Source organism: Argopecten irradians, chromosome 1 (assembly GCF_041381155.1).
Source record: "Argopecten irradians isolate NY chromosome 1, Ai_NY, whole genome shotgun sequence".
NCBI lineage: Eukaryota > Metazoa > Mollusca > Bivalvia > Pectinida > Pectinidae > Argopecten > Argopecten irradians.
Window position 1 is genome coordinate 28,609,904 of NC_091134.1, and position 27,603 is coordinate 28,637,506.

Genomic DNA, 27,603 nt, shown 5'->3' on the forward strand with positions numbered 1-27,603 from the left:
AGATGACGTTGTATGGATAAAGCTAAGTACATCTGGCAAGACTTCTGATAGTGATAGTTGATCAGAAGTACAACGGGCGCTTTTTTTAGAGGTAAATACTTTGATTGAACTTTCTTAGATTTTTTGTTATGGATGGCAAATGAATAGTGGATATATCATTTTACCCTGAGGCTAGCCAGGTTCACAGCCTCAATTCACCAAAGAAGGCACCCAAGTATTAACAACAGCTAAAAAGGTTTTTGCCTTGGTTTCCTATGATAGTATTATGACAGTGAGTATCTCCAAAAGGAGCAAACACTAAACTACACATATGTTTCTGTCAGTGAGGTGAAAATATTAAACTCCGGTACAAAGTTATTTTGTTTGTTATTGCCATGACTGTCATTAACTACTTCAATGGTTCAAATTGATTGAGCATCTTCCTTATGCAACTAATCCATAAGAATTTCAGCTATTTTCAAACCTGAAAAACAGCGAATTGTGCTACCCATTTTAGTCAGAGGAAAACAACGCAATGAATGGTCAGAAAAAATGGCATTGGGACCCTTAAACATCCCTGTAAAAATGCATAGATACTGAAAGGAATTATTTTGAAAAACAATGTAATATATATATAAAACCTTCAAACCCTTGCATATGGAGTCACAACATATCAATTAGTTCATATATCTGTGAGATAAAAAGCATCATTGATTTGTGCTCATTTAAAGATTTATGTAACTAATGTCGTAGTTTCAATTTTTGACAGAAGAATAGAAGCTTCCATTTTCAGAACATCACAACGCATTAAGGTTTCGAGACAACGTTTCTGCACTGCCATGAGAAGCTTATAGCCACCTTTGTGGCCAATACCAAACTCTTACCATCTTCTACATCAGAAGCTAGACGTAGCGCCACAAAGCTCAATATATTTGGGGCTAGTTACACTTGTCAACTTGGGGAGCAGAACCACATTTCTAGGACAATGAAAACACATGTACAATATATATCCAAAATTACCCTGAAACGGAATCAAGATAAAGGAAAAACCCACTTACGGGCAAAAACAAAACCAAACGCTAGGTGGTCATCCCACATATCAAAGGTATATCTGAAGTCATCCAAGGAATACACATCAGGCAGGAAATCCTTCAAGACAATCCGCCTCATCAAAGTCCATCATAAAGACAAAATACTGAAATAAAAGTTTTCAGTATGCGTCTTTCAGATAGCATGCAAAACCTGTGATGCATCGTATATTGGAGAGACGCGCAGATGGTTTGGAGTCTGCACTACGGAACAAGGAAATATGCGGAATCCCAGTCTTGAGGAAGGAAGAAGTTAACCTGATCTAAAAGAAAACAGTCCGAGTACTAGATCACCAATACAGAGCATGTAACCTAGTATTTTGTTGACGCGACATGAATAGCCATCTGGATATGTCGCGGAGGGTCAGTATTAAAACGATGGGCACATAGACGCTCGCATTGAGTAGGCAAAGAGTTCCGAAATGGAGTGATTTTGGCCGGCCCAATTCCAATGTTATGTCATGATGTTGTATACTTCAGCAGTGTCGAAATCGACAACGAACAACGACCTCCAACTTGACACTGTTTACATCGTACTAGTCATCATAATAATAAAATAGACATGCTTTATAATTGAAAGTTATATGAGCCATAACTGGGCGAAAATATATAATAGACATTGTTTTCCCTTTAGTAATCCATTAAAAACTATCAAGTTTGAACACCTAAGCTAAAAAAAGCCTTATAAACATTGTTACAACACCGAATTTATGTACTTTAAAAATTTGTATGCCTTGTATATGTTCCGATGGGAGCATACCAGCAGCAATCATTTTACATGTACTAGTAACACTGTAAGAATGTGAAATATAATTGTAAACCACAACTTTGCATCATGGTTTGATCGTAAATACATATTTTACTGCAAAGTAGATATAAAAGTATTTGTAGTACTGTCATATGTCCTTTTCAGCTCTTATGTGCATTATTAAAACCCATACACTGTAAGTATTGTAATTCTCAAAATGTAACAATATTTTTAGGAGCACTATGATAAATGTAAATTAAAACTTTAACCCCGAAATAGTTGTTGTTTTTGTTATTTATTGTAAAATATATTTTGAAAAGCTTTAAATGACGCACTTATATTAGTATTTGACACATTGCTGTGATAAAGATTTCCTTATACCTATGAATAAAACAAGATTGTTAACAGACATACACGGGAGATTGCAATCTCTCTTTGATCGAGTAGTGTAGTGGTTAAGCCACTCGCCTTTCACCTAGCGGCCTGGGTTCGATCTCCAGCACGGACGTGAAAGTTATGCAGGTATTTCTTTCATTATAAATAAATTAGTACAGTGTATTTTCCTATTTTAATTAATAGTTGTAAAACATGATAATTGATAAAGGCAAGAATTTAATAATAGCATCGTTTGGCGAAATATAAACTACCAACCATATGCATTAAGGAGCACTCCGGTAATAATATCAGTGTGAGTATTTTATGTTGTTGGAGGATTGTAAGCAAATTACAATCTACCGAATGTGTTCCTCTGAACTTACACAATTCGCGTGTGATATGATCCTTGCACTACTTGCTAAAATTTCTATTTGATGAAGAATAAAGTTGTCCACTTTGAATTTTTTTTTGTTTTGACGGGGAAATAGAAGTCATGTGACTCCTTATCTTAATTAAGGGTCATTAACGAAAACTTAATGCTACAAAATATCTTTCATGACACACACCCAGAAAATAATGGTCATCATTTAATATTCCTTGTTTATTGATGTATAACAGTTATATTTTATCTAGTGAGGTGGACTCTTGTATAGTTTGTGCGTCACACTCGTGAAATATACAGAATTTTCAATCCCACTCAATGAAAATATGTTGCTGATATTCATGCTCCATATATTAGCGTTCCGATGACTGTGTTGACTATCAATATGATGTCATGCTGGGTTTCTCTTGTTTACCAATGGTATGTTTACTTTTAAGGTAATACTGATTTACATGATAGCGCTCATGTATATGATTACTGAAGCATTCCTTATAATAGTTTCGATCTGCTTGAAGCATCATATCAATACATTGATTATGTTTATTTTATTTACTTCGCAGCAACCTTCTAAATGTATCAAACTTTTCTGATGACTAACTTTTTTTCTAATATAGATTTTCGGAAATGCATATCAAAGTTTAAAATGTAATGAAAACAATGAAGTGGTACGTTTGCTTTTGAGCTTTAATGAATCGAAAATGGTTATTTGACGTAAATTGTGATTTTACCGGCATTTCACTGTTTTGACCATACACAAGATAAACTAAAGCAATATTTTGCAAATTATATTAGATGTCTGATAAGTATTCGCAAAATTGACAAAACCAATGTTTTCTTTAAGAAAATAATTATATCACACAGTCAACTCATTATTTTTGCTCAGAACAGCTCTATATGTTACCCCTACCCCTAAATTTTGAAGATTTTTTTTTTTTTTTTTTTTTTTTTTTACATTTTTGGCAGATTCAACACTTCACAGAAAAAGTTCTAATGACTAAATTTTCCTAAAATAAAGTTCAAAATAAAAAAGTTTCTAAAACTATCATAAAAATAGGTAGTCAGTGTGTTTGACTTTTTGTCCCGATGCAACATTTGCTATTTTTCAGCATTTCTTGCTGAAAATTGAAATCACTTTATATTCACTAAAATGTAAAACAAAATACAACCAATAGGCTGTGATTTAAACCTTATATGCAAACATTAACTTGATTTAGCTAAACATGAAATAATATTGAAGTTAAAAAGTGTGAAATTTCACCTCTCTACAAAAAAGTGCACCTTTTCAAAATGGCAGCCAAATTGGTAATTTCTTAAGATTTGTGTATAAAAAATCTACAAGCAACAGTAGTCTATGTTTTTGACATATTTTCCATATGGCAACTTGCTACAAATTGAGACAATTAGTTTTTGAAAATCACAACATCTCTTTGATTAATGTTGAAACGAGACTTCAACGAGGCTGATTTTAGAAATTTATACCTTATATATTATTGGGGTTTCAATCAATATCATGTGTCAAAATACATATTAAAATTAATAATTAGATATTTACATTTATTATCACAACAATTATTATTATAAATGTCTGCAGCAGATGTATACGAAAATTATATAGATTTATCACTTAATTGAATAGTAACTATAAAAATAATTGTCCATTGACAGTTTATTTCTATATTAAACACTTAATATATTACTGGAATATTTATATAGATAACCTATACTTGTATATATATATGGAAAAAATATCTCTATTTAAGTATAAATCTACTGTCTCACTAGATGTCCTGTTATGGTGTATATGTCAATATCAAAACGCCGTCCTTTTGTTTCAGGAGAGGAATTACTTCTTGAACAAATTTAATAGTCGTCGTCCTAAATACCGCGCAGTAATTAACTATCATTACATGACGCGGCAAAACAGCGAAAATAACCGTCATTCTTAATATAGATTTACACAGGGATTGCATTTATTTGTTGTTGTTACATTTTGTACTTCCTGTTATGGCATGGATTTATAAAATGCTAATGTTGTTATTTTTATTAACAAACGTTTAATTTTTGTTTCGAAAACGTGGTGGGGCTTTTAATATTTATTATATTTACTCACTTGCCTATTTATCTACTTAAAAATGCATTTCAATGTTTGCAAAAACGGTAGAGGCAACAATGTTTGAAATAACTACTTCCAAAACATTTGTTTATTTTAGTATTGTAGAATTAATGTTATTGCTAGGGGGCATATAGCGACACCTGTCCACAAATTGAATAACTGTTGTTAGCTGTTCCCCAACAAGGGATGTCGTACATTCTGATGAGTGATCAAATCAATGGAAAGTGGGAGGAATACCAGTAACACTAAAGATATACATGTATGCTAATATTGGACCCCGTCATTTTTCTTCCATATCACGTGGTATTCGACTAGCATTATAAGCAGTGCTATCGGATCGTATGTCTTAACTACAGAGATAAGGCTGTATTGGTATCATCTGCCTATTGTGAGCTTCAACATAGCAATTATGACGGGGAGCTTGGTTTTCTTCTGTTCAATCCTAATCTCCAGTGTTATTTTATCTAATGCAAATTGGTACGGAAAGAGAGGTAAGTTTTTTTCATAATTTTACAAATATTATATAAATAAATTACTTTTATAATTTGAAAATTGAGTATACAATGTAGAACGTAAATGCTATGTGCTTCTTGTCTTACCTTAAGTGTGATAAATAATATATTGTGATGTTTTGATGAAATGATGTGTATAGGTTTTCTGGTAAGCCAAGCATGGAATGATACTAAAGTCTATTTTGAAGACTAGTGCATTGCATTTTTGTTACGATTGTTTATCTAAAACAAAATACTAATCGGACAGTACTTTCCGCAAAAATTAGTATACAGTATGAAATGACAGGTCGTATAACCAAAGCATAACGTGTCCAAACCATATATGTGTTTTCATTTTAAATCTGGTCAGATGGTTATCCAATAACTTCATTTTTTTTTAATTGATATTAAGGTGTATGGATTTACAAATTTCTTTTTAAATAAACATTGAGTCGCCTTTGAAGTAATCTTCAACAGAAATGTATTATTTTTCCATGCATTCGTCGTCCTAAAATAAGACCGTGTTTTGTGAAATTGTTATCGCAACAGATTCTGATCATTGTTAACTTTAGCGGCGCAGTTATATTTAAATTATGTATGTACAGTATATATTGACGCATATTTGTTAATTATGTCACGGTAATATTGACCATTAGAAATCTTTATAATAGACTTTAATTATGAAAATTAGTTTCTTGATTTAATGTCTAAATAAATTTACCATATAAATGAATAGTTCTACAGAGCATTAAGTTGCTAGGGTGCACCTAGCGGATATAAATGGAGTCGACATATTTATTTATAACAATTTCTAACAGGTGCTAGGATTTTTAAATGCCATGTAAAGACTTTCATTTTCTGTGCATTGTCATGGTAACTTATGACTTACCAACGTTTATCCAAGTAAGGGTCAAATATCTAAATGGTTTTCTATGACATTAAAAATAATATTATATCTATGAGGCTCCTAATGAAAATAGAAATGTCCATTTGATATCACTATGTGGAACCAACACTCACGTTACTGGTGCTTTTGTCTATAAGTCGTTCTTATAAGCTGATGAAGTGAGAAGGAATGGAATCAAAGTACTATATACCAATTAATTATTGAACACCTGATATTAATATTCAGGAAGAAATCATTTTTGATTGTAGAATCAAATCATTTTAACAAACAGTCTATGAAGGTCAAAAACTCTGAATTGTTTAATAATGAAGACATGTATCATGAACATTCACTTTAATCTCTGGATTTCTGAAAGATCTAGCTATTCTTTAAGCTATAAGATAAAGATTTAGAATGAATCTTGCTCTTCCGGTTTTCTGAGGTGGAATCTGATAATGGTCGATGATACATAAGCATACAAACAGTAATACTACACTTGAGGGGATCCAGAATCAGATAAGTAATAAAAGTTGAAATCAAATATCTGAATGTTTGTACAGAGCTTCAAATACAGATGTTTTCAACGATTCTTGTTCTTGATAAACTGTACTGAACTTCTAATAACACATAATTTCAACTATATTTGTTCTTTACAAACTGTACAGAACCTCCAATACACATGATGTCAACTGAACTTGTTCTTAACAAACTGTACAGAATCTCAGTGAAAAAAAAATAGAAGAAATGTTACATTTCAAATATCGTAACGTTTGAGGACAGTTTAGACTGATGTTTCAAACCTTGAATTCCATTACAATAGATATGGCCTACTCTACAATGCAAAAATAAAATAAAAACCGAAGGTTTGTTTTTGTTATGTTTTATTGTAACCTTTTCATCAGTATCATTGTCATTGTTTGCTTTGTTCTAGTTAAATACCATCTGTTCCTGATAGTAACAACATTGTAAAATGGTTCATTTGTAAACTTCACATCCACTTTTGCTTTCCGTCTGCTTTACTGTGTGTAACTATTACACATGTCACATCAATTGTTGTTATCAAGTGTAAAAATATTTGGCTTATTAATTAATTTCCAAATATTATTCAATCGCAACGTCATAAATGTGAAATGTCCGCATTATGTGTATGTGTGCATTTTATCGTGCTTCTGTCTTTTCGCGGTTAAAGCTAACAACGTTAGATAAAATACTATGTAGTTCTGATTGAAAAAAAATATATATATATTATATAAATATATATAAGAATCGTGTGTGATGAGATGTAACCAGCAACAGCTAACTGTAAATAGCGCAACCCTGGACGTTTACTGGTTCTTAAGTAAATCACATGAATCAAAGACATAAGCCATCCAGGCGATCAGGGTCAGCGTGATAAGTTAAAAATGGAGTACTAACAAACATGAATAGGAAATCGCCAAATTATAAGTCAATCAAATGAAATACAATATATATATTTAATGAAGGATATTTCAAACTTACTCGCCTTTGACACAGCAGTTAAATTTCGGCCTATCTGCACGGTCACAGGTGTGTCGCATCTATAAGGCATACAACTTAAAACAATAGTCAAAGAGCTGAACACTTTAAACACGACTAATAAAAACACTCATTTTACTATAAGAACTGTTTTGGTATTTACTTGAGACTTACTTCATCGTAGCGAATAGCTTTCTAATTATTAGTTTTTTGCATTATTATACATTATTTACGAACCCATTCATATTCGCATTTCAGCTCTAGCGAAAGGTACGTGAAAATATGGACCTCGCTAAAACAAACTGGTTTTAAAATTACCAAAATGTTGATACAATATCTGTTTGTGTTCACATGTCGACTATGTTATACCTCTATCCTTGAAACAGGATGGGGCTCAATTTGTCTCCCATTATTCTTTCCATCTGTCTGTCCATCTGTCAGCACCTTAATTCGTGATGACTGATCACAAAACTTCATATAAGAATATGGAATATCGTGAAAATGTGCGTTTGATTGTTATTCGGTCAATATAACTGTTGATATGTAAATAAAGAAATCATTGTCAGCATTCCATCAGTTTCTTTCACACATGCCTCATTCAAAATTATAGTGTATAGGTCAAAGTTTTAAGTGTGAAAACGTCAAAATAGTATGCATGTATCAAAACATTTGTATGATTTCATTAGTAGAATGTGCTTAGATGATTTTTTTCCGTTACTAATAGACGTTAAACATTCGTTTCTTTTTATGGTGTGGATATTATGTGTGTTATTGAAAAAGTCTACAGTTCAACAGAATAATGTTTACGAAATTTGTTGCTGTAGTAAAAATACAAGTATTTAGATCCTCTCAACTCGGAATCCATGTACTTCATTTCAATATAAAATATTCCATCGAATTAAACACATGCCTTTAAATAGATGAACATATTAACGGGATGCAATCAAAGATCAACTCACTGATGGGACAGTAAACAATATTATACCATTGTCGATAGTCAGTAAATGACCATTGATGTGATTATTTTTCTGTAACTTCAGATTAAACACAAATAATGCATATGATAAGACGATAGTATAGAAAGACATAGATTCATCTTCTTCATATCATGTCTTACAATTCAGGGTCGATTCATTGTCTTAGTATGACAAGGTCATAATAGGAACACGGTACCACAAGGCATATACAGAGAACTATCAGTCGGACATAAAGACAATAGTGTTAAAGAGAGAGAATAATAAGTGACATTGGTGTGTCTCACTAGTTTGATGCATCTATGCTAGACAATATCAATGTCGTGCTTTAATCTCGCCATACACTGGCATTAAGTCGCGCTTCCTGTATCACTGATTCTATTGGCGAGTTTTATCAATTGACGGACACGACGTCGCTGTTATTACAAATAGAGCGGTGCTATTACTTGTCATTTGTTAACAGATAATAAATGCACTATTTCCAAATAAGAGAAACTAGGATCAATGACATCGCGTGAAAGGCTTAACAAATTTACAACAGCATTACCTTATTTGTTTCTGGTGTATCCGTGAATTCCCATACCGTTCATCACACCATCAATCTATCAATAATGCCCCAACATGGCTTTCCTACTATGCTTGGTATCTATCAAATTATTCCGTCGTAACAGATCCTTTATTCTTAAATATAATTTCTTTTTTCTATTACAGTACTTTTGCCCATAAATTGAGTGCTTGCACTTGCAATTGTGAGAAAGGGCTCTGGTTCCCCTGGCCGAGACACATCATAGTCTAGTCTAAAAAGTTAGTTTTTTTTTCTCTAACGATCAGCATAAAAGGAAATGAAGCAGTCAAGCTATTGGTATACTTAGTTGTAAGCATAATATAACCACGGGATGTGTTTGTTCTGTATCAGGCGGCAGGGTTCAGTGAGATAGTACTATAAAAAGGACAACTATTCCACATTTACAAAGAGGGAAGAACATAAATACACTGTAGTCTCTGCAAATACGCACGCGCTTCACACACGCAACACACCGCAGACACGAGAAGCCGCCCTTGAATGACCCTGACTTGAATTAATTTTACGATATAAATCAGGAATATATTGTAGCGGTAGTATTGGTAAGGCACAAAGTTTGGTTTATATTGAATAAGAATAATACACACATTTCATAACAGATTCAATTCGGAAACAAGTATATCGGTGATAATGGTAAGACACATATAGTATCGGTGATATTGATAAGACAAATTGTGTAGTACTGACAGTAATACAGTAATAAGACACATAGTATAGCCGTAATATTGGTAAGACACATATTGCAGCGGTGATATTGGTAAGACACATAGTGTAGCAGTAATATTTGTAAGACACATAGTGTTGCTATGATATTGGTAAGATTTAATGTGTAGCAGTGATATTGGTAAAACACATAGTGTAGCCGTGATATTTGTAATGACCATAGTGTAGCGGTGATATTGGTAAGATATATAATGTAACAATATTATTGGTAAGACACATTGTGTAGCAGTGATATTGGTAAGATACATAGTGTAGCAGTGATATTGGTAAGATATATAATGTAACAATATTATTGGTAAGACACATTAAGTGTAGGAGTTATATTGGTAAGACATATAGTGTAGCGGTGATAATAGTATTGAAAATAGTATAGCGATGATATTAGTAATGATCATTGATATTGGTAAAACACATAGTGTAGCGGTGATATTGGTAAGACACATTGTGTAGCAGTGATATTGGTAACGAACATAGTGTAGCGGTGACATTGATAAGACACATAATGTAGCGGTGTGATATTGGTGAGACACATTGTATAGCAGTTATATTATTAGGACATATAGTGTAGCCGTAATATCAGTAATGAACATTATATAGCGGTTATATTGGTAAGACACATTTTGTAGCAGTAATATTAGTAATATAGGCATATAGTGTAGCAGTGATATTTGTTATGAACATAGTGTAGCGGTGATATTGGAAAGACACATAGTGTAGCAGTGTGATATTGGTAATACTTATAGTATAGCCTTAATTTTGGTAAGACACAAAGTGTAGTGGTGATATTGTAAAGATACATAGTGTATGGTGGTATTTGTAATGAACATAATGCAGCATTGATTTTGGTAAGACACATTATGTAGTTGTGGAATTGGTAAGATACATAGTGTAGCAGTAATATTAGTAAGACACATAGTGTAGCCGTGATATTGGTAAGATACAGAGTGTAGCGGTGTTATTGGTAATGAACATAGTGTAGGAGTGATACTGGTAATGAAAATCGTATAGCGGTGATATTGGTAATGAATATTGATATTGGTAAGACACATAGTGTAGTAGTGATATTAGTAATGAAAATAGTGTATCCGTGATATTGGTAAGACACATAGTGTAGTGGTGATATTGGTATGACATATAGTGTACAATGTAGCAGTGATAAAAGTAAAACATATAATGCAGCCGTAGTATTGGTAATGAACATAACATAGCGGCGATATTAGTAAGAATATTAGTGTAGCGGTTATATTGGTAAGACACATTGTGAAGCAGTGATATTGGTAATGAACACAGCGTAGCGGTGTTTTGGAAAAACATATTGTATAGCCGTAATATTGGTAATGGGCATAGTATTACGGTGATATTTGTAAGACATATAGTGTAGTGGTGATACTGGTAATGAAAATAGTATAGCGGTGATATTGGTAATGAACATTGATATTGGTAAGACACATAGTATAGCGATAATATTGGTAAAAACATAGTGTAGCGGTGGTATTGGTAATAAACATTGATATCGGTAAGACACATAATGTCCCAGCTATATTGGTTAGACACATAGTGTAGCGGTGATATTGGTAATGAACCTGTGTAGCGGTGATATTGGTAAGACACATTGTATAGAAGTGATATTAGTAATAAACATAGTGTAGCGGTGGTATTGGTAAGAAACTTGGTGTAGCGGTGATATTGGTAAGACACATAATGTAGCGGTAATATTGGTGAGACACATTGTGTAGCAGTGATATTGTAAATGAACATAGTATAGCAGTGATATTGGTAATGAACATAGTTTAAAAGTGATATTGGTAAGACACATAATGTAGCGGTGATATTGGTAAGACACATTGTGTTGCAGTGATATTGATAATGAACATTGTATAGCGGTGATATTGGTAAGACACATAGTGTAGCGGTGATACTGGTAAGACACATAGTGTGACAGTGATATTGGTAAGACACATAGTGTAGCTGTGACATTAGTAATGAAGATAGTGTAGCCGTGATATTGGTAAGACACATAATGTAGCGGTGATATTGGTGAGACACATTGTGTCGCAGTGATATTAGCAAGGCATATAGTGTGGCAGCGATATTTGTAATGAACACAGTGTAGCCGTGATATTGGTAATGACCATAGTGTAGCGGTGATATTGGTAAGATATATAGTGTAGCGGAGATAATGGGAAAGAAAATAGTATAGCGATGATATTGGTAATGAACAATGATATTGGTAAGACACATAGTGAAGCGGTAATATTGGTAAGACACATAGTATAGCGATATATTGGTAAAACACATAGTGTAGCAGTGATATTTGTAAGACACGTAGTGTAGAAGTGATATTGGTAAAACACAGTGTAGCGGTGTTATTGGTTAGACACATAATGTAGCGGTGATATTGGTTAGACACACAGTGTAGCGGTGATATTGGTGAGCCACATTGTATAGCGGTGATATTATTAAGACACATAGTGATGCAGTAATATTGGTAAGACACATAGTGTAGCGGTGATACTGGTAATGGAAATAGTAAAGCGATTATATTGGTAATGAATATTGATATTGAAAAGACACATGGTGTAGCGGTTATATTGGTAAGATATATAGTGTACCTTTGTTATTGGTAAGACACATAATATAGCGGTGATACTGACAAGGCACATTATGTAGCAGCGATATTGGTAATGAACATAGTGTAGCGGTGATATTGGTAAGATACATAGTATAGCAGTGATATTGGTAAGACACATAATGTGGCGGTGATATTGGTGAGATACATTGTATAGCAGTGATATTAGTAAGGCATATAGTGTAACAGTAATATTTGTTATGAATATAATGTAGCGGCGATATTTAAAAGACACATTGTGTAGCAGTGATATTGGAAAGACACATAGTGTAGCCGTAATATTGGTAAGACACATAGTGTAGTGGTGATATTGTTAAGATAGATAGTGTACGGTGATATTTGTAATGAGCATGGTAGCATTGATATTGGTAAGACACATCGTCTAGTTGTGGTATTGGTAAGATACATAGTGTAGGGTTGATATTGGTTAGACACATAGTGTTGCCGTGGTATTAGTAAGATACATGGTGTAGCAGTAATGTTGGTAAGACACATAGTGTAGCGGTGATATTGGTTAAACACATAGTGTGGCGATGATATTGGAAAGACACATAGTGAAGCCGTGATATTGGTAATAAACACAGTGTAGCAGTGTTATTGTTAAGACACATAGTTTAGAAGTGATATTTGTAAGACACAAAGTGTAGTAGTGAAATTGGTAATTGACATAGTGTAGCCGTGATATTGTTAAGATGCATTGTGCATTGTGTAACCATGATATTGGTTATAAACATAGTGTAGTTGTGATATTGGTAAGACACAAAGTGTAGTCGTGATATCGGTTAGACACATAGTGTAGTTGTGATATTGGTAAGACATGTAGTGTAGCGGATATATAGGTAAGACATATAGTGTAGTTGTGATATTGGTAAGACAGACACATAGTATAGCTGTGATATTGGTAAAACACCTAGTGAAGCTATGATATTGGACACTTGAGATAGAAATAAGTCATGTGCCATAAGGATAACCGATGTTAAATTAAAGAAAACATGCTAAATCATATTCCGCTTTAAGAAAATCCGAAAAATGAGTTCATTAGGAAAAACAACGTACATTTTCAAAATTAAAAATACAACATGTTTTATATTTGTTTTGGTAAATTTTGCATTGCCGTGCCAATCCTAAGCAAATTAAGACGTCTCCGTCTCCAATCTTCTTTTCAAAGAAAATGGTATAATTTGATGAAGCGTTCACTGGCACCCTACACTAATGCATATGTAGCGATATGCACTCTGCTTCGAGGAAAATATAGCATTAAAGTGGCTATAGCCTTAGGGTACAGGCGTAAACTAGTTCCGGATACAGAATTAGTAAGATTATTCACTACATGAGAGTTGATGGCGGCTTTATTTTGCTAAACAGATTAATGGAACCAAACACCACAATAAGTATCACCAGAAACTGATAATGACACGATACACTAAAGGCTTGTAATGTGCTACGGGAAGATATGTCTCAAATTTTCAGTAATTTATAATAAAATACTTCAGGACCCACACCTCTGAGGTTCCAGTCTCGTTGAAGTCTCATTTGGACCTAGACCAGAGGAGATTTGAAATTTTGAAATAAAATCTGTCAATATCTGTAGCAAGTTGACAAATGTATTTTGTCAAAAAATAAGACTTCTATTCTTTGCAGAATTTTTTATACGTCGATGAAATGCCCGATTTTTGCGGCCATTTTGAAAATGTGTCTTTCTTAGCTTTGAGTAGAGGAAAACTTTGAATTTGTTAAATCATCACTGCAATTTTATTTGTATTGGTTTAATTGTTGCTATAAATCTTTACCAGGCTCGTTGTAATTGAAATATTAAGTATTAATGTGTGAAATATTACACATTTGTCACTTTATTTTATATATTTTATGGTAATTTTAGCATTTCTATCTTTTACTCTAAAATATTGAAAAAATAACAAATATCTAAACGGGACAAAAAGTAAGGATTTTTTCATCCTGATTTCGAACGAACAACCTTTGTCCTATTCATATGCAAAACATTTTCAAAAGTTTAAAGCCAAAACTTTTCCTATAAAGTGGTGAATAGTGCAAAAATGGCTAACTTTGAGTAAAAAACAAATATGTTGTATATTCCCATTCTTTTTTCTTCTTTGGTATGAACTGACTTATCGGAGATGTGCATCCTTACATATTTCCTTTTTACGGAGAGAAAACAGCAACGGTCCATTATAATGTGTCCACGTATAATTACTCTACACCGTAAGCCAGTTATAAGAAACCAGTTATCCGTAAAATGGATTTGATAAGTACGTACAAGACACAGGTGGATTTTTCACACCTTCAAATAACTTGGATGTGAATAAATGTAAGATAAAATTGATTGAAAAGGTACATATCACGGAGCTGTTTTTGTAGATAGGATAACACAAGCTCTGTTTTACCAATTTACAAACCGTGCGTTCCATTTGCGGATTCGTACCAGTTGCACTAAAGTGATACGGCACCGCCAAAATGGAATACTTTTGGATTTTTCATGATGTCGGCACCCATATGAAAGATACGCTTCGAATATAAAAGCTAAGTATTTTCGGTGTTAATGATGAAATGGATATAAAAAATAATATCTAAATAGTTTCAGCACACATTGAAATAAACGATCCATGTAATTTTATCGGATTTAAATACGCTCTGCCTTGTTTTCAACAAAGAAAACATTCCGGTGACAAATGAAGAATATCGGGTCCGCCATCTTGTATACAAGTGGGTACGCTTCTGAAAACGAACCACCTATACCGGTTCGGTTCGGTTGGTACAGTGCGTTCCATTACAGTTACAGAAGGTTCGTACCAGTTGTATCTGCAAATGGAACGCGCGGAACGTAACCCTCATTTGTGAATGGTTACTTTGCTGATCTTTTTTATGCGTTCTGCGAGGAGTCTTCGAACGAATTGGGAATACTTATGACGTCAATATACAAACATTTTTCTTTAATTCACCAGTTTTCAAAACGAATGACCTGGTAAGGGTCAAAAAGGAATTTCTCGACATGTGAAAGCGACATATCGTGTAATTAAATTGTATTTAGGTAGGAGATTTTTATGTTCTCTTTATAATCATATTAAGCTAACACATGAATGGGAACTGTATCGTATAATTACACTGGTAACATTCCTGTATTCTTTTCAATGATACAAAAGTATGAAGAAGGTGATTTTTATTATGATTCCTTTCTTTTGTTTATCGAGCAGCAGACACCACCCAAATTGTATTTCCGGTTTTTTCAATGGTGCGTGTTAGAATCAGTCCTATATTTTCTGACTAAGAATCAAATAATGAAGGTCATTGAAAAAGGCAGCTGTATTAAAATACTGCATTCGAACCAAAAGTTAATGTCATTGAATCCTTTTTAAAATGCCGTGAAATTTCGAATATTCTACATTGTTTTCTCTCAGGAGAGGATCCAAGGTCATTGGGGCGTTCGGTATACAATCTAATAAGATACAGACTGATCATCCTGCCGGGGTACGTGCCACACATACAAATAACTGCCATGTTCGGAATATCACTTTCTATACATATCAACTAGTTGTTCTAGGTGGTTAGATGCCAAATATCGAGGGTTATAGACGAATTTCACAAATGTTTTCTTTACATAAAGTTAATGTCAATGTCATAGGAGACGAGATGATACGGCTTTATTAAGGAAATATCCACTTTAGCGAGAAAGCACTTGTTTAAATATTATTCAATAAAAATAAGTGTCAAGATTTTATTTTTTTATTTCAACAGAATTGATTGTTTAAATGTTTTATAATATAACCTGAAACGATTTTCATTGGCTGAAAATCAATTGTGACGCCATGACAGCAATCAATGACGTGACGTCAGGATTCGTAGACGTCGTGACAAAATGGCGGCCTCCGTTGGATTTTTGAGATGCATTTTGGGGTTGAGATTCCTCAAATGTAGTTTATTGTGGTATGTGATAAAAAGTATCTTAAGTTCGACTCAAAAGTTTAAATGTGAAGTTATATTAAAACGCAATTCATACGATTTTAAAAGAAAATCCATTAACAATTTATTCGTCCATGTTATACACCAAATATAATTGATGTAACCACATGCCCAGGAGTAAGGAGTAGTATAGAGGAGAAGCAGGAGACCATATTTAAAGGCAGGGTTACAGTCACAAGCAACATATATATTCTCCTGAATATAGGAAAACCAAGCTCACTTAACATCTAGATAGATATGGAAGAAAAAATAAGTTTAAAATACTCCCTGTACACAACATATACCGCATCAGAAAGAAAATATAATCATTTTTTATTATATTTGTTTTATATTAGTTCAATGAGTTTGAATGTTTGACCTGCTCCGCTGCTCTTTTATAATATATTTGTAAAGACCTGTTCGACTCAAAAAAACCAAAATCAATACTTATTTTGTGTGTGAGTGTGTGTGTGAGTGTTTTTGTGCTTTGAGTGTTTTTGTGCTTTGTTTCTTAACAATAGATGTCTTCTCCTCTAATTACATTACCGATAATTGTTAATTCTCACAATATTTTAATATTGACATCAAAGTCAAAGCAATAGCGAACCATCCAAATTTGAACACATTGATAGTGCTGATGGATCAAGTTTAAATTGAAATTTGGAATTGAATTACTTTTTCTGTGTAATGAATTTTCTAGAAGCAATAAGGTTTGATTCAAAGGCGAACTACTGAAGCATAATGGGGATCTTTTATATGAAACATCAATCTATTATCTGATTTTCGTGATGTCTAAAATGGACAACAAGTGGAATATGCACCAAGAAACCGTGTCTTTACATAGAGAATGTATGTACTACTGACACCTGTCTCCCATGTACTTTGACTATCAATATGTGAATCCCGAACCGTAATATAATTATGATGTAATTACATAGGTATTATTTTCACAATCTTTATAGGTAGATCGATATCCAAAAATAACGATTTTACTTTTCAAAAACTCAAATCTGAAGTAATTGTGCTTAAAATTGAATTAAAATTGAAATTAAGGCATTTCTAATTAATTTCCCTTAAATACTTCCAATACCTCTATCGTACATTTGTGGAGCATTCGGTATGTTAATCGTGCATTTGAATATAATATGATAACTTATTGATACTTGTCTTTCTAACTGCATAATTTTATCTTGCAGACTCATTTCTGTTTGAAATTAGGATGAAACGATGTTAAAGAAAAAAAAGAAAAACATGTTTTTCATCCTCAGGAAAATTTACATAGAAATCGCAATATTTATTTGGTGCCAACTTATAAGAGCATTTATGTTTGTTGAGGGCACTGATGCCGATTCTTAATCTACAATGATTGATTTTACCTTTCCCATGCCCATGCGTATTTATTTAATTTGATTTTGGAGTCGAAAGTTTTTATAGTGCTTGTGAAAAAGAGTTTAGTGTGGGTTTATTCCTTATGCTTTCGGAAAGATTGTTCGAGTCTTTAATAGTTCTTGGAAAAAAAGAATGTTTTTTTAAGGAACTGGAAGTAGTGTATTAGAATTTCTGAAATTGTAGCTTGGATTGCGATGCGAAAGGAGTGGAGACAGGGTGATTTCAAGATTGGAGGGGCGATATCATGTTTAATTTTAAATAACATTTTAAGTCTACAATGCTTCCTTCTATCACTTAGTAGCTCCCAGCCAAGCTCAGTTAAAAGTTTTGTATATATTGTTACCTTATACCCCCCTGTACAGATTAGAGCCTCCCGTCGCTGGACACTTTCAACAAGATCGGATTAATGATGATGGCAGTTATCAAAGAGTATACAACCATATTCAAGGATAGATCTTACCATATATTTATATAGCTTTTCAAGACCGACACGTGGTATTATGTACGATAATGACCGTAATATGTTCAATATTTTATTAGCCTTTGCTACAATATCAGATATATGCACAATATAGCTTTGGTTTCAATATTAATGATTTGTCAAGATATTTGTGTGTGTTGACATGATTGATAGTGACATTATTGAGGTTAAGATCAGGGTTGTTCAGAGTGCGCTTTTTGTTGAATATGACAAGTTCTGTTTTCATCCCATTAAAAGTTACTAACCAACGCTTTGTCCAATTTAAGAGAGTAGAAAGATCATTATTTAACTTGTTAATACAGTCTGAGTTATTGATTTCTGTAGAAATTTCTCTAAGATAGTGTTTAAGCCAATTAAGTAGATTTCCTTGAATACCAATATTCTCTAGTTCATATATAAGAGCTTCATGCCATAACTTATCAAATATCTTGGAAACGTTTAAAAAGACGGAACATACATCTTTTCCGTCATCAATGCTTTTGTAAATTTTGTGAGTAATCTTTAATAATTTGTTAATTGTAGAATCGTTTTTTTTTAAACCAGAATTTTCCTTAATGAGAAGATTGTTTACCATGAGAAAGTTATAAATGCGTTTATAGACTATTTTTTCGAGACATTTTGAGATGATTGATAAGAGCGATAAAGGACGGTAATTAGTCACATCTTGTTCGGTGTCTTTCTTGTGGATAGGACACACCTGGGTTGTTTTCCATATGGTTGGAAAGCAACCCGATCTAAGGGAAATATTACAAATATGAGACCAAATTTGACACAGTGATTCTGAACAATGTTCAATATAAAATTGCCTATGCCATCAGGACCAGTTGATTTATTTGTGTTCAAGGATTTAAAAATATTACACACTTCTTCTGGATTAGTTTCGATATCGGTGATACAAAGAATTTCAACATTTTCATCATTGGAAGGTAGTACTGGTTTTCCAACTTTATCATGAATTGTACACTGGTCAGAAAAAATATTTAATGAATAATTCTGTTTTTTTCTTTATCGTCGTTAATTATATTTTTGTTTTTGGTTAAAGGAGGAATTAAATTATCTAATTTTTACCCGAGAAGTGATTTGGTGATAGACCAGAATCTTTTGTTGGTGTTGCTGTTAGTGAGTTTAGTTATTTTGTTTCATTGTATAGTTTTAATGCGTCTAGTTTAAGAGGATTTGCTTCTCTTTGGGCCACTTGATATCTTAACTTCTCAAAGTCATTTTGGTACGCTGAAATAGCTTTAAAACCTGTCTCTGACTTCGTTTATCACGAGGACGGATCGTAACTTTTTTTACTTATAATGAGCGATTTACAGGTATCAATAATAAATTTATTTACATTTGTTATAATGTCATCTATTTGACAAATGATTTACACATATATGTGGCAAATGCAGTTCAAAATAAAAGTACATTTTAATTAAATAGTTGAATGGATTAAGTGTTGAATTTATCTGTGTATATCTGGTTTATCGCTGGAACTAGTGTTGGGACGATTGTCTCTAACTATCAATAACTATCGGTCAGGTGTCATGTCGGCAACAATCGATTGAACCCTTGATGTTCTCGATTGTAAAATAAATATCCTTTACGTTTTTAATACGACGGAACACCACTGGGAACTCCTCGGATGTAACTGACGTTATAGAGGTTCAATGATCAGAAAAGCATACTAAGCCAATGGTTTAGCTTAATGCAATGAAATAAGCATCAATTGATTTATTTAACAAAAATAATCATAATGATTGCAAAAATATCTAGTTAAATATTAATTACAAAACAAGTCTCGAAACCAATTGTACTATCCATAATTGATTTGTTTTAATGTCCGATTAATCGATTGTGATTTTTCTAACTAATTCCCAACACTGGTTGGGACTGTTCCATTTCCAGTCAAATCATCGGGTATTCTACCAAAAGGTTTCTTCTACGCAGACGTTAAAGTTTTATTTCCATCCTATTGATTTACCTCTTTTCTTTTATGACCCGAAGTAATGAAAATATTAGTAGTGTTAACATGCATCGGTGTGTAACATACATTGGATGTTTTAACATATATATCTATCATGTTGCGCTGAAGCGTATCATTGGATATGCTTGAATGTGTATTGCACACCATTGCATATCAAATATATGACAACCAATGTTTATATAATAGAAGTGATATTGGAAACTAATAGCCTCACACAGTCATTGCCCCGATATCTAACATATACTTTTACTATTGTGTATTTTCGCCAAGCATTTCTCTAGAAAATGAAGCTATATAAATATAATTATATTTTCTTAAACCATACAGACATTTCTTCATAGTGCATTACACAACCTGAACTTGGTATTTTTGCTTAAGTTCCATATATTCCCCAGATGACGAAAGCCATGCTCGATTGTTTGTCTTTTAGTCTATAGCAATGATCATGTTCCTTTTATGAATCATTTATACTCAACGTGGTAGTCGTTTGGTGTTTCAATTGAATTACTGTCTAATTCTGTGAAGAGAATGAAATCTTACAACTTGAAATATTGCTAAGGCAAATGTCTTTACCTTTTTGACAAGATTTTGGCACAAGTCATATGTATACTCAGATAAAATGTTCGGCAGACCTACTACAAGAAAGTTACACGTAGCTGACAAATTAAATATAGATTTTGTGCTTAAGAATTTGATGAATTCAATCAGACACTATGACCTCATTACTCTATTTCAAAGAATACCTTACAATATCTAACTAGCCAAATAGTGGGTGAATAAGTGAAACGGCCAATCTAGAATGTGAATATTTAATATGTGATAAAGCTTGAATCATTATACAAATATCACGAGACGTTTATGGCTAATATTAACACAAAATGATGACATCCCCAGTAAATGAATTTATCTGGACACCTTAACAGCTAAAATGATGACAAATAATCTTTATCAAGCCTTGTGGATTTATCCTGACCAGGAAAGCAGAGATTACTCCCCGCATTCGATTTTTTTCTGCCAAACATATATAGTATATGTAATTTATCTCTATAGTCTTTTTCTAGATAAACTTGTTTAGCGACTGTCAAAATTATAAAGTATTAACTTCATTTATTTTACATCGATTACGAAACAAGTTATACAACTTATGTAAATCACTCTCGATGGCCCGGATGTAAGCGCGCGAGGGATCTTAATGTGTGAGGAAACCGGAGTGCCCGGAGAAAACCCACGTAATCGGGCAGGTGACCCCTAACACTTTCGCGTCCGTGCCGGGGATCGAACCCCGACCGGCTATGTGAAAGGCGAGTGGCTTAACCACTACACCACCCGATCACCCGACTGTCATGAAGTTAACATAAATGCGTGATTACTGATGAAGGATTCAGAGTCGAGTTGTTAAATATCATGATACTGCTGCAATTTGAGCTCTATATACTACCAGGGTTTCTTTCATTGGATCATATTCCAGGCTACTAGGTGACGTCAAACATCGGCATCGACATATTTTGTCCTTATTTTATTATTTCTTTTATTTTACTATGGAAATCCTTTGATATGTTTTAACTAGAATTCGCGTTTCCGCTATATTTTACAAGTTATGATAACTAAAAAATGAACTAAAGTTATAGTTTGTTGTGTACAAATGCTTTGCGTAAAAGTCCCCTCCTATATCTGTACTTAACGTTTTGCCTCACCTTCATTCTTGCCTTGCTCTCTCACTCTTTCTCTCTCTTTAAAGGCATTTTAAAGAATCATTACGACCATGCATATATATGCATTGTACATCATATCTGTCATCTGTTATACATCATAAAATATTATATAAATGACCAGATATTATGTTAATATTTCCAGGATGGTGTTATACGATGAATTACAATAATATTATAGCACTTTGGTCAGATTATGGTAAAAAGATACATGGCATACTATCATCAAGTAGTACAGCGATTCTTGAGACGATGGTGGTAATACGTGATTGTTTTGATCAATGCGAGATTGATTACTAATTGTTATGTCTCGATATTTGTAAAGAAATATGAGAAACGTTCAATATAATATCATCGAGGAAATTAATCAAAATTCAGAGGTTTTTTTAGCGTCAAACCTGCGGCTATTGTTTACCATACTTCACAGAAACAAGGAAATGAGATTTTAATTAATTAGTGAAAGGGAACAAGCGTATTGAAAGTACTAATTAACGTTTCTAATTACACATTTCATGATTATGGCGACGGTGAGACTAATTAAAAACCTTAAACTTTGAACAACACGAACAAAAAAAAACATTGTCCTTTTCAAATGCAAGTAATCAAACTACCATCACAATGGTTGGCATTTTTTTGTAGATCTGCCAATAAGTAGTATCATTGCATGATGAAATAAAAGATGACAATTGATTTGAAGCAATTTACACTGCATACATTCTTTTAAAATATGAGTCTGTAAAATGTAGTCCTCATAAGCACAGAGAGATGTTTCATGCTGTTTCCGTAGTCGTATGGATTTTACTTTTAACTGGTTCGGTAATTAGCAAGACTTGTAACAGCAGTTTGTTGAGTGTGCCCCATGACCTAGGCAGTAACGCCTCCGGTAATTAGTGAAGTATTTAGTTGTCTTATTTTCGAACAAAACGTCGGTTTTCGGCACCTAACTTATTTTCAATTTGATTAAACTCTATTCGAATGTAATGTCCTGTGGAAAATTTGAACATACTAAAGTAGCTTCTTAATATCAGCATTACCTCGATTAAGAGAAGATGTAAATAAAGAATAGAATGCAAAATAATCAGTTCATACTGACATATTTACTACAACATTACTTAAGACTGACGAGTCTTTGTAATGAGCAATCAAATGTCTATCTAAAGGATTCCTATGTATGGTTTGGGCCCTTTTGGCCCCGAAATACATCGATTGTTAAAACTAAGTATTAATAAATACAATTGTTGCATTTGTAATATTTAGTACATCTATTATGATAACAGTTTTCTAATTTTGTCATGGTAGCCATCAGAAAATATGCATAAATTAACTGAATTTAAAATGTTGCCTTTTTTGCCTACGTTTTGATATTTTTGTCTTAGAAACAATCTTGAACAAACCAAACATATTTTTTAGAATATGAAGGTATATCTGATACATCTTTAGGATAGATATAAAGTTAGTTCAAGGATGCGCTCTATGGTTTCTAGATGAATAACTTTGACTGAATTTCCTCATGTTCATATCTTTTGCGTATCTAGGATGGTTACCATAGCAGCTGCAGCTCCAATGCTAAATAACTATCATACATATTCTATCAAAGATGTACTCGATATTCAACAATTTAATCACTAAATAATGGGTTTCAAAATTTGATGGATTTTTGGGCCAAAACCCGCCCGAACTATACATAGTCCTTTTAGGTATCTAAATTGTTCATGTTTGGAGAATAACAAAATAACCCCATCTTAAAAGAAACTGTTCTGTTAATTGAGTACCATAAATGAACAAAATATGAATTTTATAAGAAACAACAAAATGTATGCATATTTCCTTGACCATACTGTTACAAGTACTTCGTTGTCACACACAAGTAAAGTATTATATAAGTATCGGTATATCATAATGTTATTATGTATGAAGTAATTAATCGTTTAATGAATCTGAACAATTGTATTTTGTTATAATGACATTACTTCACAGTTATTTTTTGTTCATGAACTGTACCTTTGGACAACCTTTCCAGATTTGTTATAAAATATATATAGTGTTATTCCATGCCTCTGAAAACGTTTATTTTTTCTATTTGAACTAGGAAGCGAAGTAGATGATGCCTTCCAGAGATACTTAGAGGGCAGGCTTGTAAAATCTATAAGCAGTCGACATAATGAAGACAGGGAAACCTTGTTCAAGATAGCAAAGCTATTACAGGAGTGGCAGCTAAAATCCAAGGCAACTGATGTATCGGAAGTGACCTCATACGACAGGAAGTGAACAACTGTATCTTAAGAGATATAACTAATGTAAGTGGATATGTGAAAGATATACTAAATTCACATTTATAAACAGCCAAATTAGCAACGTAGCTGCGGGAAAGCTATTGTCTTTCGACATTAGTTCTCGTACCTACAGTAGTTCTCGTACCTATAGTAGATCTCGTATCTACAGTAGTTCTCGTACCTACAGTAGTTCTCGTACCTACAGTAGTTCCCGTACCTACAGTAGGTCTCGTACCTACAGTTGATCTCGTATCTACAGTAGTTCTCGTACATTCGACTAACATTGCGCAAGAGTACTTTGCTAATGAAACTGTATTTGTTTTCCAGATTTGGTAATGGACACATCTTGAACCATGTTGGTTTGAAGTCTTCAAATTCAGCAATCAGGAATTCTAAGATTATATTTTCATATTCGTCAACTTATACATAGTAGACATACATATCTGTGGACATGGAAACCTGCATAATTGGATGTGTGTATCTACTGTTGTGAATATCCTAACAAGAGGTGTACATCAACTCTATTTATGTTATTTAAAAAAATATTTCAAAGAACCAACTTCATTCTTCAAACTTGATTTACTCATATCTATTTGACAGAATTCTTTCTTATGTTTTACCTTGTGCTTATCTTAACAAATCCAACAACATCTCTTTTATCGTACTTATATAATCTGTTCACCAAAATAAATCTAAAGTACAAAGCCTGTTTAAACCCTCGTATGTTACCTTTTAACGTTCCTTGTTTTTTTGTTAGTGTTTTTGTAACCATTTTATCTGTTTACTCAAGTTTTCAACGCAAATAATTCAATCAAATTATTCGTCAAGTTAAACTATTCAATATCTGCCACATGTAGAAACAAGACTTTTTGGCTGTACAAGGGTATATTAATTCATTGATGAATAATATTTCCATTAAAGAAAACAATTGTGTTCCTTAAAATTCCCTTTTGAAATAATACTTGTACTACTAAATTACTTTACATTGGTAATTTTAATACAGATTGAATATTTACGTTACTCGGGAAACTTGTTTAGCAAGAAAAACACATTTATAAAGGCGCAGCCCTTCGACTTCTAAGGTAGCACATACATGAAAATATAAGAAAAAAGCAATCTTCGAAATCTAATCCTACATACTGTCAGCTTCAGTTTACGGCCGCCACTTTACATATGGGGATGGGAATCATGGGTTATCATCATGGATATGACGCTTTTAAGTAAGCTCATTATATCCTTGCGCAATTCAAAAGCTCTTATGACCTAACAAACGTAATCTTCATCCGGCAGCAGCTCAGTGCTATCGTTCTTTATTTTCAAGTGATTTAGACCACCTTCCATTATAATCTGACCAACAACGGTACATCTGATACTTCTCAAATGGAGGTTTGGGGACAAGGATAGAGTGTGAATAAATAATAAAAATAAACAGAAAATTCGGCTCCGTTATTTCCATATATTGCACTTTTTAACAATTCATGATAAATGGTTGGCCTACTGAAACATCTGGCTGCGCCCTTTAAGGCCTTGCCTTCAGTCACATTACTTATGACAAGCATTTTACATCCTAGACTGCAGGACTCTTAAAAACCGGATCTAAAAATGGGTCTGTGGTCTGTACTGTTTTCAATTTTTTCTTTTTTTTTTTCGTTTAGCACGATGTAAACATGAACAGAAAATAGATCACCCCGTACCTACAAGATAATCATAATTAAAGATGCTCCACCGCCGACAGAGCATAAACGATATGCATCATTTGAACAATAACTGATGTATAATCGTGTTTATATGTGCCTGAATAACACAAAAGTGCATACACAATAATTTTGCTGTTTTGGTGTATGCACAATCAGTGCTTAATTCCAAATACATAGTGCCATGGATTTTTTTCGGGACGCAATTAATTATTTTTAACGTTCTGTTCTTGAATTTTCGGGACGCAATTAAATATCTTTAATATTTTTACCTTGAATTAAAATAAAAAGTTCAAAATTTTCAATGGTGGTAATGGTGTAAAGTAATTAACTTTTGTTACTGAACAAAACATACTAATTCGTCTCCTGTTTTTGATAGAGAAAAAATACCATTTGTCGGCAGTGGAGCACCTTTAATAGCTTAAATCAATACTTTCACTGAAAGAGAGACCTTGTCAAAGAGCTTTCTTGTCCATCCATCAATGCACTCTTAGTAATGATTTGTACTAACATAATTTTCCGTTTACTAACACATGCTAGCTCTCATTCGTATATGTATTTGATACAATAGTATAGAGATGAGCACGAACAGCTATACAGATGTTACTGTACGTCTGCTTCATATAGCGATCGTCTAAATTGCACTAATTTTAGTACCGTAATTTCTTGCGTATTACCCGCATCGGAGTATAGCCAGTGGGAAACAAAATCATGCATTTTCTATGTTTTTGTAAAATATATTCCAGATTGCCCGCTGGTTATACGTTAATGTAATCCTTGAAAGTACAGTACATATGTAGTTTTTACTCATTATAGTACGAGATTCTGTATGGTAGATTAATTTCATTTGAAATATTTAAAATGCAAGAAATGTAGCTCATGTGAAAATACTTCTGCATAGTAAGAGGATCAATTTAACTATTTTCTATGTATTTGAAATAGTTTACAGCGTATTGTCTGCATATTTTTCTAATTTGGTAATATTTTCCACAGATGGCCCTCATTAGGCATCTTCTGATATTAAAAAAAAATCATGCCACCCGCGGGCTATACACATACAATTACGGTACAACGCAAATTTTTTCTCTAATTTTCATAATATACACAGGATAGATCTAGCAATATATAATCACAGTGAGGATCATAATTAGCAACATTTCATCGGTGTCCGTTTTAGTATTGTAATGTCTATGTCATTGGTCATTAAGCATTTTACCTAGAATACAGATTGAACGAAAACTGTACAATCATAGCTAATTTGGATAACAATTTCCTGGTATGTTAATGCGCGAATTCAAGATTACTTTAATAAGTCAATATCACCTCTGAGGGCTACAAGAGCGTTAACTTAAGTATACATTTAGAAGTTAAAATATATAAAATCTAGTCCTGGACATGATTTTTTTTCCTTAAGAAATGTAACAATTAACTCTATTTTTTGTGTTAATCAAAATTAATCCCTGCGTTATAACACTCATCGCCTATTAAAGACTGTGCATACATAAATTTACACTATTTGTTTGTTTTGTTGATAGCAATGTAACAATAACAATATCTCATTGTTATCTATATTTGCAAGTATAACATGTAATAAGTGATATGATAAGATATGCTCCTATTTTACACTGTTTTCATTGGCTAACACATGGCCATGTGTCGATAA

At 33.0% G+C, this 27,603-nt stretch overlaps 1 protein-coding gene and 1 long non-coding RNA gene across 2 annotated transcripts in view; one reads left to right on the forward strand and one right to left on the reverse strand.

Moving 5' to 3' along the window:
• LOC138323097 (H(+)/Cl(-) exchange transporter 6-like) overlaps nucleotides 1-27,603 on the reverse strand; it is a 109,483-nt gene that overhangs the window by 29,344 nt on the left and 52,536 nt on the right. The window lies entirely within an intron of this gene.
• On the forward strand, nucleotides 4,834-27,450 carry LOC138323105 (uncharacterized). Its single transcript, XR_011208526.1, has 3 exons — nucleotides 4,834-5,176; nucleotides 24,063-24,270; nucleotides 24,574-27,450. It is a non-coding gene; the product is annotated as an uncharacterized lncRNA (long non-coding RNA).